General features: G+C 32.4%; 1 pseudogene; it reads left to right on the top strand.

Moving 5' to 3' along the window:
- Positions 1 to 12,110, top strand: part of LOC106475831 — a 278,839-nt pseudogene that overhangs the window by 207,347 nt on the left and 59,382 nt on the right.

A 12,110-nucleotide genomic window follows, 5' to 3' on the forward strand; every position in this document is an offset into this window, starting at 1 on the left:
TTGTTGGTTATAAGTGTATATAGGTTTTATATTTTAGTTCTAGGTGTATATAGGTTGTATTGTTAGTTGTAGGTGTATATAGGTTGTATTGTTAGTTAGAAATTGAGAAATTTGTTTGTAACTCAGTTTAAATCTAGATATTACACGAGAATTTGCGGGGGTTAAATGCTCTCAATTTGGATTTAATTACAACTCAAGGTTTATTGTGGAGGTTTAGTATTATCAGAATGTAATAGTCTGAAATTCCATCTGTGAATTATGTTTCCACTCAAGTCTCTGCATGTGGTTTTGTTTCTGCACTACATTATGAAATTGTTTTCACTTTTTGAGCATTCAAGCACAAAATACTAAGATTTTGTGTAGGGCTGCTGTACTGCATACCAGTTAGCCAAATTTCTCATCATAGAAACAAAAACCAACTGCATTATGTAATTACTGGTAAGCCAGCTTTAACAGTTTTTAAGCTGATTTGAGGTTAAATAAAAGACTCTTACTCGATATGGTTGTCAGGCACACTCATAATCATGCACTAAGATGATATTTAATTCTATAGCTTTCCTCAGGTAAATTACAACAAAGTTATAGATTTCATTCAGAATCAGTCATTGTACGTTCACCTATTAATTTGGATACGAGATTGAAACTATTTCGCTCTCATGTTTGAGAATATGTAAAGGGTTAACAGTCCATCAAAGTTTTGGTCAGATAATTTGTTAGGAGTAGAACACAATAATTTCGTAATATATACTCTTTCAATGAAGTCCAAACTTTATCGAATCTCTAATACCAAACCCTTTTTTCCACAGCAATCTGGGTTTAGGCCTAGAGATATACAAAACCTATTGTTGCTATGCCGATGTTTGTAGTGTTCATTATTCGTAGATGGTCAAAATTATGTATTGTTACCTAAATATCTAAAACATAACATATCGCTAGTTCATTTTTTTAACGATATGTTTTGAGTATGTTTAATTAAATGTGTCTAGCCTTTTGTTAATTACATGTCTACAGTATGATTAACTCAAAAAGGCTACATTAAAATACGAACTAGATGTTTAGAACAAGTTTATCCGAACATAATTAGACCGTTTTAACACTAAATATTATGAACGTGTTTAATTAGACATGGCTATTGTTAAGCTGGCAGTTAAACTATTTTGATTTGGATACTTAAATTTTTGTTAATTAGTTAGGTAGGCCATTGTTTATTTGCTGCTCTGACGTTTGGTCTCCCTCTAGCATTCTAGGTATGAATCTTTTTGGCTGTAAGTTTTGTGAAAGAGATGGGGACGAAACTGTACAATGTGATCGGAAGAACTTTGATTCCCTACTCTGGGCTTTAGTGACAGTTTTTCAGGTACTGCTTCCAGTATTCATTAATGATGTTCATGTAGTGGGCATGAGTGTATAGTGTAGTTGTACTTGCAGTAGAGAAAGCAGCCCTACACACGTCTACGAAGGTCTTCAACACTCACCACCCGTCTGTCTTTTAAGTAAAGAACGTTTTGAAATTGTTCTTTTTATTTTACTTTCCTGTGATCAATCCTAAAAATCTGTATCTGTGTTAATTTTCTTTATTCTTCGTTATTTTGATTGTATTTAAAAATAGCTTCAAATGCTAGACTTTGCACAACGTACTAGTATATTTTGGAAGATAACTCAAAAACAACGTACTTCTTTCCATTTATTCACAGTTTACTAAGCGACATTAACTTAAGTACTGTAAGAATCCTGATGTTATATAATGTTCTTTGTAAAGGATTTTAGAACAGTCAATGTAAGAAGTCCAAAGCAGACATTATGATATTTTGAAAGCTACATGTAGGAACCATGACTTATTCGATAGTCACTGTAAAAAGCCTTAAGTTGTAATGCAGAACATTAAATGATAGTCAATGTAAACGTCTTTTAGTTGTAATAAAGTCACAGCAGAGAAGTCACGCATTAAATGGAAGTAAGTGTTAAAAGCATTGGAGCTGTAATGTAGTCGTAGTTGAGAAGTCAGGCATTAAACGGTAGTAACTGTAAGAAAAACAAAAGCTTGGAGTTGTAATGTAATCATGTTAAAAGGATGGAAGTTATTGAATATCATTCTAAGAACTTCAGAGGATATAAAGTAATCATTGTAAGGAGTTAATGAATTATAGGGTACTCGATGTAAAAATACGTGAGTTATACAGTAGTCACTGTATTAAGCCTGGGGGTTATAAGATAGCCACTGTAGAACGCTCCTAAGTTATGCGGCAGACAGTATATTAAGCCTGGGGGTTATAAGATAGTCAGTGTAGAAAAAGCCCAAGAGTTGTACAGTATGCAATGTATTAAGCCTGGGGATTATAAGATAGTCACTGTTAAAAGACCATAAGTTATACAATAGGCAGTCTAACAAGCCTAGGAGTTACAAAATAGTCACTGCAGAAAGCTCGTGAGTTATAATTTAGTCAGTATAAGAAACTCGGGAATTAAAAGGTGGACACTTCAAGAATCCACGAGTTATATATGATATTCTGTGTACGAAGCACAGGAGTTATACTGTAAAATTACTGTCAGAAGCTTGGAAACCTTATCGATCGTACAGTGTGGCATTTGCAGAAGCAACGTAAGCAATTAAGTCACGTGAACTGAATTCAGCACACAGCAGTCTGATTTATCCTTCTATGCTATACTTGCAGCGACTGTAGATGTACCAAAATAATTATTTCACACCTTAACAAAATACGTTTATTGTTATGATTACTTTTTATTTTTAACACCAGGTAGTGCTGTATTTGAGTATTACTCAATAATAAATCACATAATGACATTTGCTACTTTGTCCGCAATCTAAAACTTAAATTTTATCCACAATCGATTCAAGTAGGTAGTACAGTAATGGAGGGTAGTTTAACCCAAAATCGACACCCGTATTACCACTACTTTAGAAGTTGGATAAAAAGAACAAAATAGAAAAAAATCAAGTCCAATGACAATGTAAACTTGAAACACAGTATCTGAGATTAACAGGCACTTGCTTTGGTGTTATATCTGTAATAAACATAAAAACATGATAGAGTAATCAAACTAAATATCATGAAGTAGCTGAAAAATTTTCTAAATCATAAAACACATGAAAACAAAAGGGAATCCCCAATAGCCGCGGCACTTGAAAATTTTTAAGGTAGAATTAGAGTAAATTAATCTACGCGAATACCCGATTCGATTTTGTTACTCATAAGGATCTCTACCAGCCTAACCTCAAATTGAAATTCTTTTAGACAGGATTATAGTAAATTAATCAATGGGACCGATGAGCTAAAAGTTTGTACTTTAAAAAAATACAACAAACAAACTCGGAGCCATTCTATGAGCCGCTATGCCGCGGTTAAAAACCAGATAATAAGTTAACCACTAATACGTTTATTAGTCACATTGTTAAAATTAGTGGTACCTTTAACTCAGTTACGGGAAGAAAGTCATAAGGCAATATTCACTCTAGTGGACAGTATTTTTAGATCATAAAACGCGTGAAAAAACAAACAAACGGAAAGTAACTTAACCACTACAACGTTTGTTAGGTACATTGTTAAGATTAGTGGTACCCTTAACTCAGCTACTGGAAGAATAGCCATAGGGCAATGTTCACTCCAGACGACAGTGTTTTTCAGACCATAAAACACATGAATAAACCAGATAGTAACTTAACCACTACAACGTTTGTTAGGTACATTGTTAAGATTCACTAATTTTAACGATGTAATTAATAAATGTGTTAGCTATTTATGAATTACTTTTCCTCACCAAAACTTGAAGAATAGTCGTAGGGCAATATTCACTCCAGAAAACTATAATGTATAAATAAATTCATAATCAATAGATAACTTACTATAAATTATGATAATGTTTTAAATAATCTTTAGCACGTGCACTAACTCATTCAATCGTTCAAACCTCAAATATTTATTATTATATTCAGTATTCCTATCATACCTGTTTCTCAACATTTGTCCGTACATTTTAATACGTTGAACCTATTTATTTATATCTTCTAGAATAATCGGAATTCAAAAAGTCTCACAGATTAATTCACACTTCATTGAAAAACAGGTGTAAGCGAAACCTTTAACCAATAATTCTATATTATAAATTAGGACAAGAATGAACCTTAGTGTTTAAAAATAAAATGAAATATGATAATCAGTTAACATATCACTAACACTAATAGTTTATCTGACGATTTACAGCTAAAAAAGTTAAAACAAAATCTATAGTATCAGTGTTAACCTTCATTACCTTAATTAAATTGAGAATGGAGATTCGCAATGTCATTGAAAACGTTCTGCAATTTTATATGTGAATGCGTTGTTAGAGTGACAGTCAATCTCATTAATCTGCTCAGAGCCGGACAAATCCTTTGTGTCAGGAGATGCTTCTGACTTGCAATCTTCCCTCTTGTGTGTAATTTAAAATGACCTGGGATGGCTGTACCTGAACTCTAGGGTTTCTATGGGTGACATACTTAATTTAATAATTCAGCTTTAATTAGGAATATGTAATATCATAAAACAAAAATTTCTAATGATCAGAATGCATTAATTCATCAGTTGGATACTCCCGCTATTACCGAGGTTCGGCCAGTTGAGGAGCTGTAGGTTAGTCCAAAATTCATATACTACGTTAACAATGCAAAATAATCCTCATTATGATAATAACGAATGATAAGCAGTTTGAAAGACAAAGATGTTATATACTTTAAACATTTTTCGTTTCCTTGGAAATTTCTTTAGGCATACTGTTTTCATTGTTTGCTACTGAATGGTAGTCTGCTAAATAAAGTGCCGCCGTAGTGCCAATTACGTTAGTCCGTGGACAAAACTTTAATACATATAAGATGATGTTCAGAATTCAATATAAAACGCCTTACGTTCTTAATACTAAAAGCGTTATTTTGATAATATATTTTCAGTTTTATTATTTGCATCCATGATCTTAAAACCTAATACATTGTAGCAAAATAAATGTCTCTGAATAAAGCCTAATAAATGCAATTGAAAAACAGGATATGCCCACAGAAACCACCATAAACTTTAGATAGCTACTAGAACGAGCAAGACAAATGCATGTTCTTCAGAGTATATGTTATATTGATATCGTTTTGATAAAATACCAGGGCTCACATGAAAACTAAAACACCAGTCTGAGCTCATTTTCGTCATGATCTCTTTATGAAGAATGGTAAATCTTGTAAAAGCACCCTAGACTTTTTTTTATATGACTGTTATTAGTTTTTTACTTCGTTAGAATTTTTGTTGGAACATTTAAAAACAAAAACTTATTCTGGAGAATCAAAAGCAAGAAGTGCACTTCTTTTTCAAAACTTTTTATATATCCTGTAACGTTTCTTTGGAAACACTTTTATTAAGACTTTCAAAACGTGTAGTCATATTATTTTATTGTATTCATGGCAACCTGGTCTCACTATTGAAACGTTACTCAGGTAACGTTTTTTTTTCCATCAGCCCTCAAAGTTACTATAAGTATAACAACATTTTGCTGCCTTCACGATCATGCATAACGTGGCGTATTAGTTTTCCAGGATTAATTTGAGTAAAAATATGTATTATTTTTATTTTCCTATTTCTGTTTATAAATTATCCTACATTATCGGGAACTAGGGACGCTGATGATGTTGAGCCAATCCCCCCCCCCCCCAGTTGATGCGATTCCTATTAAATAAAGAGGTTTCAGTTTTATTCAATAGTTTTTAGCACCTAATTACAGAAATTGTTCTAGCGTCAACGATAATGAGAGTAAGAAAAACTAAAATCATAGTATAACGTTAGAACAAAATACTTTATTATAAATTATGTTATTACATCTTTTTGAGGCATGTTTGTTAGCAGCGTCGGTGATCTTAAGATGTTATGTATTAATATCAGTAGAATCGATTGTTACTGTTAACCTTAGACCTACAATGTAAGTTATGTCATATGTTACACTGTTGGGTTTTTAAACTGTAACTTGCAATTTGTATTTACCAAAACTGACAATTTGTTTCACACTAGAAAAAATATTATACTTCTTTCAATACAATTTTTCTTACAATTGAAAGAAACCCACATATTTTTCCCTTAGGCCTACATTTCTGTTAACTGATTTGCACAGTCTGTAGAGGCAGTAACGTTTGAGGACTGGTTGAAATACGTTACCTGAGTGACGTTTCACTAGTGAGACTAAGTTGAAATGTGTAGAAAGCAGTGGCGTGGGGGTGGACTCCCAGTGAAGAGCTCTGCCCCCAGCAGCCACCCTCCAACTGACTTATTAGGATTTAATCTTTTAAGATTTTTAAATTTTCTCTTCATTATGACTTCCACTGACATGAATTGTTAGTTTATTTTATGGGTGAGGTAGTCACACTGTGCAACTAGAACCGAAAGGTGTGGGTTTAATTGTAGTTTTAAACAACAATAGACCCTCCACAAGTCTTTGCACAGAGACTCTAAGGTAATTTCGGTTTTTTATCGTTAAAAAGAAAAAGTATGCACTTCTTAAAAGGCGAAAAAATATATTTATTTTGTATTAACAACACTTGACCCTCTTTTAATACACACTTTCTGCCCCCAACTGATTCTTTGCACCCTTCTGCTTCCTAATTAAAACATCCTAGAGACGCCACTGATAGAATTTAATGTCATTACTTGTAAATTATAACCAGTACATTTTGAAGGAAAGTCGTACCAGTCTGCAAACATTAACATATCCTTCAAAAAGACTCATTGACGAAATCAGGCAATCAGATAAATCAAAACAGTCTTGATAGTTTGACTTCTAAATCACTGTTTAAATAGGACCTAGGATTCTAACTGGATGATAATGAATCTCTTTTTACATACATACGAAATGTCTAACCAAATTTTGCTTGACATGTTAACCTTCAATTTCATGCATGATTATACGAATTGTATGTTGGTTTGGTACACCTGTTTTAAATTAGTGAATAAGTGTCATGATTATTTTGTATGAAATCCTCCTTTTCATGTTATTTTTTTTCTAGGAGTAGTACATTTTTTTCCTTTACTTTTGTTGATCATCTTTGATTTCAAACCCCTTTGAGTTCAAAGTAAAGTTTGGCTCTAAGGTATTTGGTTTCCAGCTGCTTGGGGATGCACTTGTTTGGTGGTAAGTTTTGCGAACGAGTAGACGGGAGTGGGCCTTGCACGTGTGTGGAGCTGCAGAATCCCAGTGTTTCATGTATTTGTGATCGTAAGAACTTCAACAGCTTCCTCTGGGCTACTGTCACCGTATTTGAGGTAAGACTGTTTCAGTTTTTAATCAAGAGTTTTATATTTTGATACTTTATACTTTACAAATATATTTTATTGCATATTTAGAATGATTTTGGAGACAGTATCTCTTTGGAAATATTTTATGTTTTAATAAGTAGGTTGTTTGATTTTTCGTGGAAACAAAATATATTTCAGCTAAATAAAATGTAATTGATAATCAAATGTTGATAAACTTTATTAATGTTTACTGTCTGTTATTAAGAAAACGTCCATTTCAAAGTACCATCTTGAACTTTACTGAATAAACATAAGATCAAACAATGATATGGGAAGCTACAAGTATGATTAGAAATATCTATGAATATTTATTGCAGATTCATTAAACACTTGCATGGCCTGGTGATTAAACACTCGACTCTCGTTCTTTCAGCCATGGGGGCATTGTAACGTGACGGTCAATTCTGTTATTCGTTTGTAAATAACTTCCCAATATTAGATTATGTTAACTGATTGCTTTTCTTCTAGTCTTTCACTTCAAAATTAGGGACAGCTAGCGCAGATAGTCCTCGGGGAGCATTGCGCGGAATTCAAGAACAAACAGAAGTGTTTCGTGTATTATTTATGTTTGAAGCAGAGGAAATGAAAAATTTACTGCCTTTTCTAGATATATGTTAGTGAGTGAAATAATCATATGAATGTGTGTATAAGTTAGATGGTTGCATGTAATCACCTTAGTGAAACATCAAGTAATAGTGGATTCAAGTCTTGATGCTCTATATATATATATATATATAAAATGGTTAATCAAATTCCTATTCTAGCAGCTGCACAAAGAAAACAATAAAAGTGCAAAATAGAACATAAAGTGCAAATATATCATTTATTGTATATTTATACTGGGCCATAACCACTCTTAGAGCATACTTTTGAAATGGAGTTTCGTATCATATTTCATGTTTAAAATTCATACTGCATGATTAACCTGTTTTATATCTTTCATCGAAAGGTAATTTAAACTTTACGATTCAGTTTCAGCAAAGTTTGTTACTATTTTATTTACTTGTGTCATAAAACATCCAGATGCAAAAAAAACACCACTTTGCAACTATATTGCTTTAAGTATAAGCTGGACACATTCGAATTTCTATCTCAAAATTAGGTAGCAACCATTAGGTTATTTAAACATTCCAGTTGCTAATGAGAAAGTCGATTTTCAAATGACGCCTTTTCGACGTTAATGATCGGGTGGATAATAATTAGTATTCAAGATTAAAGTATTTGACATCAAAACTATTAAACAAAGAAAAAATATCTATAATTATGCTAGGTTCGCCGAAATCTATAAACTTTATACAAATGTGGAAGGATTTAATAAATCAAAAATATATTTTATCATCTATTATCTTACGCGAAATACAAAAGTGAAAAAAAAAAAGTTTTTACAATATATTGAAAAATGCTTCTTTCGCGCAACCTTTTTTTCTTTATTACATTTTTACTTAAGCTACAAAACCCAATTTAACACATTTTCGACGTATTGCTTGACGGAATTAATAAAATATTTCTCAAGAGGTCGTTGTTTTAAAATATATAGAACTTACCTATAAAACGTTTGTAATGATGAATGAAATGCAAATAGTTCCCGATATGTCTTGAATATACGTTAATATTAAATTGAAGCTTATATGGAAGTTATGATGGTTTGTACAAGCAGATGATTTTTTTCTAATTCATTGAAACATTTTTTGTTAATTTTTTAAATTGTTTCATTATATTTTTGTTTTACTTCTTGGGTTGGGTGTAGCGTAGTGTTTATTGTGCTGGATTATAAATTCAAAAGCCCATGGTTGATATCTCGTTGCCACGAAATAGCGTTCAGCACTTTGGGGCAATGGGTGCGCAATAAGAGTTAAATTAGAGGAACTCAAGAGTTGACGGTGGATGTTATTAATTAGCTGCCTTTCATCTTGACTATCTCTTCAAAATTAGGAACGGCTAGCACAGATAGCTCTTGTGAAGCTTTGCGCAAATTTATGAAACAAACTTATTTAACCATTCTTCATCTAAGTTATGAGAGCGTTTATTTTGCTTCCTTCTTCCTCCCCTCCATTGCTCAGCGGTAAGTTTGAGTGTTTATAACTGTAAAATTCGGGGCTCTGAGGTAGGCGTAGCTATTGTTAAAATTGACTCTCTTTAGATGTGTTGGATCATTTGAGAAAAAGCAATTGAAACTGTACAAAGACTAAACCGGTAATAAGAATAGCGTTTCTAGTACTAAAAATATTAGCTAGCAATACAAAATATATTGGGTTTGGTAATTATTCTTACTTTCTTTAACTTAATCTTTAATTTTTCTGATCTTTTTTGTTTCTTACATTTGCCCCTTTGAACTGTTCTTAGCTAAATTTTAACGAGCATGATAACATTAGTCATTGGTATGGTGTAAACCCTTTTCTAAGCTGGCGAAGTATGTTTATAATTTATTATATTTGTCATAGTACATCGGTCTTAGGCCTATTATTTATTATAACACTACATTTTTGTATTCATTTCTTTAGGTTTTTAAAGAAGAAGAGTGTAAAAATGTATTTCAACCACACTATGTCCAATCTATCCATTGATAACAAAGCGTTTTGCCCAACAGAGAGCTCATCAAGCGGGGGGGGGGCGTGGTGAATAGATAGCATGACGAAATGAAGATCTAGGCTCTATGGATCGCGCACCGTTACCGCCGAAAAAACAAACAAACTTAACTCTGCTCTGTGAGATCGTGGAGGCCTTATTAAAGTTACGGTCAAATCTCACTATTCAGTTCGAGTAACCCACGAGTTGATGGCCAGTAGTGTTGACTACTTTCCCTTCTCTATAGTCTAATATTTCAGATCGCTAGCATAGATAGCTCCCAAATAGCTTTTCGAAAAATTCAACAGACAAAGAAACAATTATAAGGTCGTTTGGAACACAACAAACATAGCAGTTTTCGGAATACTATTTATATAAACCATTTGTTACAAAAACAATTGCTATGATGTGAACGCCTTTTCTAAGCTGTCGAAGTATGATTCTAATTAATTTTACTTGTCATAAGACATGGCGAACATGGTGTGGTTGAAATACTATCATACACTCTTTTTGAAAACCCCTAAGGAACTGAATAACGAATGTAGTGTTAAAAATATATTGGTCTTACACTAATATTTTATGACAAGTATAACATTAATAATTGTTTTTAATATCATGTAGGATTTGAGTAACCTAAACTAATTTAGGTATGTGAATGAAATTGCGACAAATTTATTATTCGGTATTATATAGTGGACCAACTGTTTGATGATGATATTAAATATTTCTTCTCACTGAAGGTAGAATTATAAACTATATTTTCAGTTTTACCTTTTGTGAAAAGAAATTTATAATATCATTAATCATTGTTTTTGCTTTTCTACTATTTCATTAATCTTCGTAGTTCGAATTCGTCACTGTATGTAATATTGTTACTATTTCTTTTATTCGGTAAAGTTCATTTGGATTTGATGCTGTTATAATGTAGTTGATGTTTGTTTTCACTTAATACCTTTAATTTGAATTTACCTCTGTTTATTACACGACTTTTTAGCTGCTTTTGCCATTGGTTTGTGCATGAATTTATTACTTTTTATAATCTAGCTGCTACTTATAAATAGCCAACCAGTTAGAAGAGAAAAACAGTGTTTATAATTTTGTTATAACTTTACAATATAATAGTGTTGTGTTCTAAAATTCTCATTTTGCTATCTTTTTTGTAATATGTTTTCAATTAATAGCGTAAAATAAATAGTATGTGCAGAAGAGTTTTCAACCATGAATGAAGCTACTTGTAATAATGAGCTAATGATAATGTGCTGATTGAGATTTTTACTCTTTTTCAATATTTCAAAATGCTTTTAAATTTTTAAATGAAATTAAGTTCCCATTATTATTTACGTTGAAAATATTTAGGGTTGGTGTAATAAAAAAACTTAAAATCCAATAATATTCAGACCAATATGCTGAAAACTGATAAATTATAGTAGCACAAACTCAAAATGCTAAATAAAGAAATGTAGAATAATAAATGAGCAAGTTATGAATAAAGCACAATATTTGTGTGTCTGTCTGTCCATTATCTAACTACTACTAGGTTGCTGGGCCAATCTCAACCAAACTTTGTGAGATGATAGTTTGGCACAAGAGTACGTTATTGGGGGATTCACAAACCCCTCCACCCCTCATTATTGTTGTTATTGAACATTTATTGTCTTTGACGTAAGTTAACGTTAACTACATTCAAAGATGGCGCCTCGTCATTACACACACACACACACACACAAAGAATCTGGGAGAGCACATAAACTTCTTATATATTTCAAAGAGTGTGCTAGCACTCTCTATGGAGGAATGTAATGAAAAAAAAATGGCAGCCACTATTGCAATAATCCATAAACTCAGCTGAAGCTTCTACTCCAACAGCCACCATAAGGCTGATATGGAGAGCTATTTTTGAGTTACACCAATTTCCTACTTTGACCCGTGACCTTTCAACTTCGGCCCGTAAGACACTTCTGCAGCCAATATCCGTCTCTTAATTAATCTTGTGAAACACTGTGGACGGATATTAATAGCTGAGTGTTGAAAGTGGGTAACAGAAAGCACCACTATCGCCGCTACTTTTTCATACAATGTCACCCTGACCATCATACAGTGTATACCATGTTTTAAGTATATACACAGCGTGGTCACAAGTAAAATGGACATCACTTTTTCAGAAAAAATGAAAATTTTCAGTCATATTCACATGAATTGGTATATTTAAAATTTAATTAATATCTA

This window comes from Limulus polyphemus, unplaced genomic scaffold (assembly GCF_000517525.1).
Source record: "Limulus polyphemus unplaced genomic scaffold, Limulus_polyphemus-2.1.2 Scaffold150, whole genome shotgun sequence".
Taxonomy (NCBI): domain Eukaryota; kingdom Metazoa; phylum Arthropoda; class Merostomata; order Xiphosura; family Limulidae; genus Limulus; species Limulus polyphemus.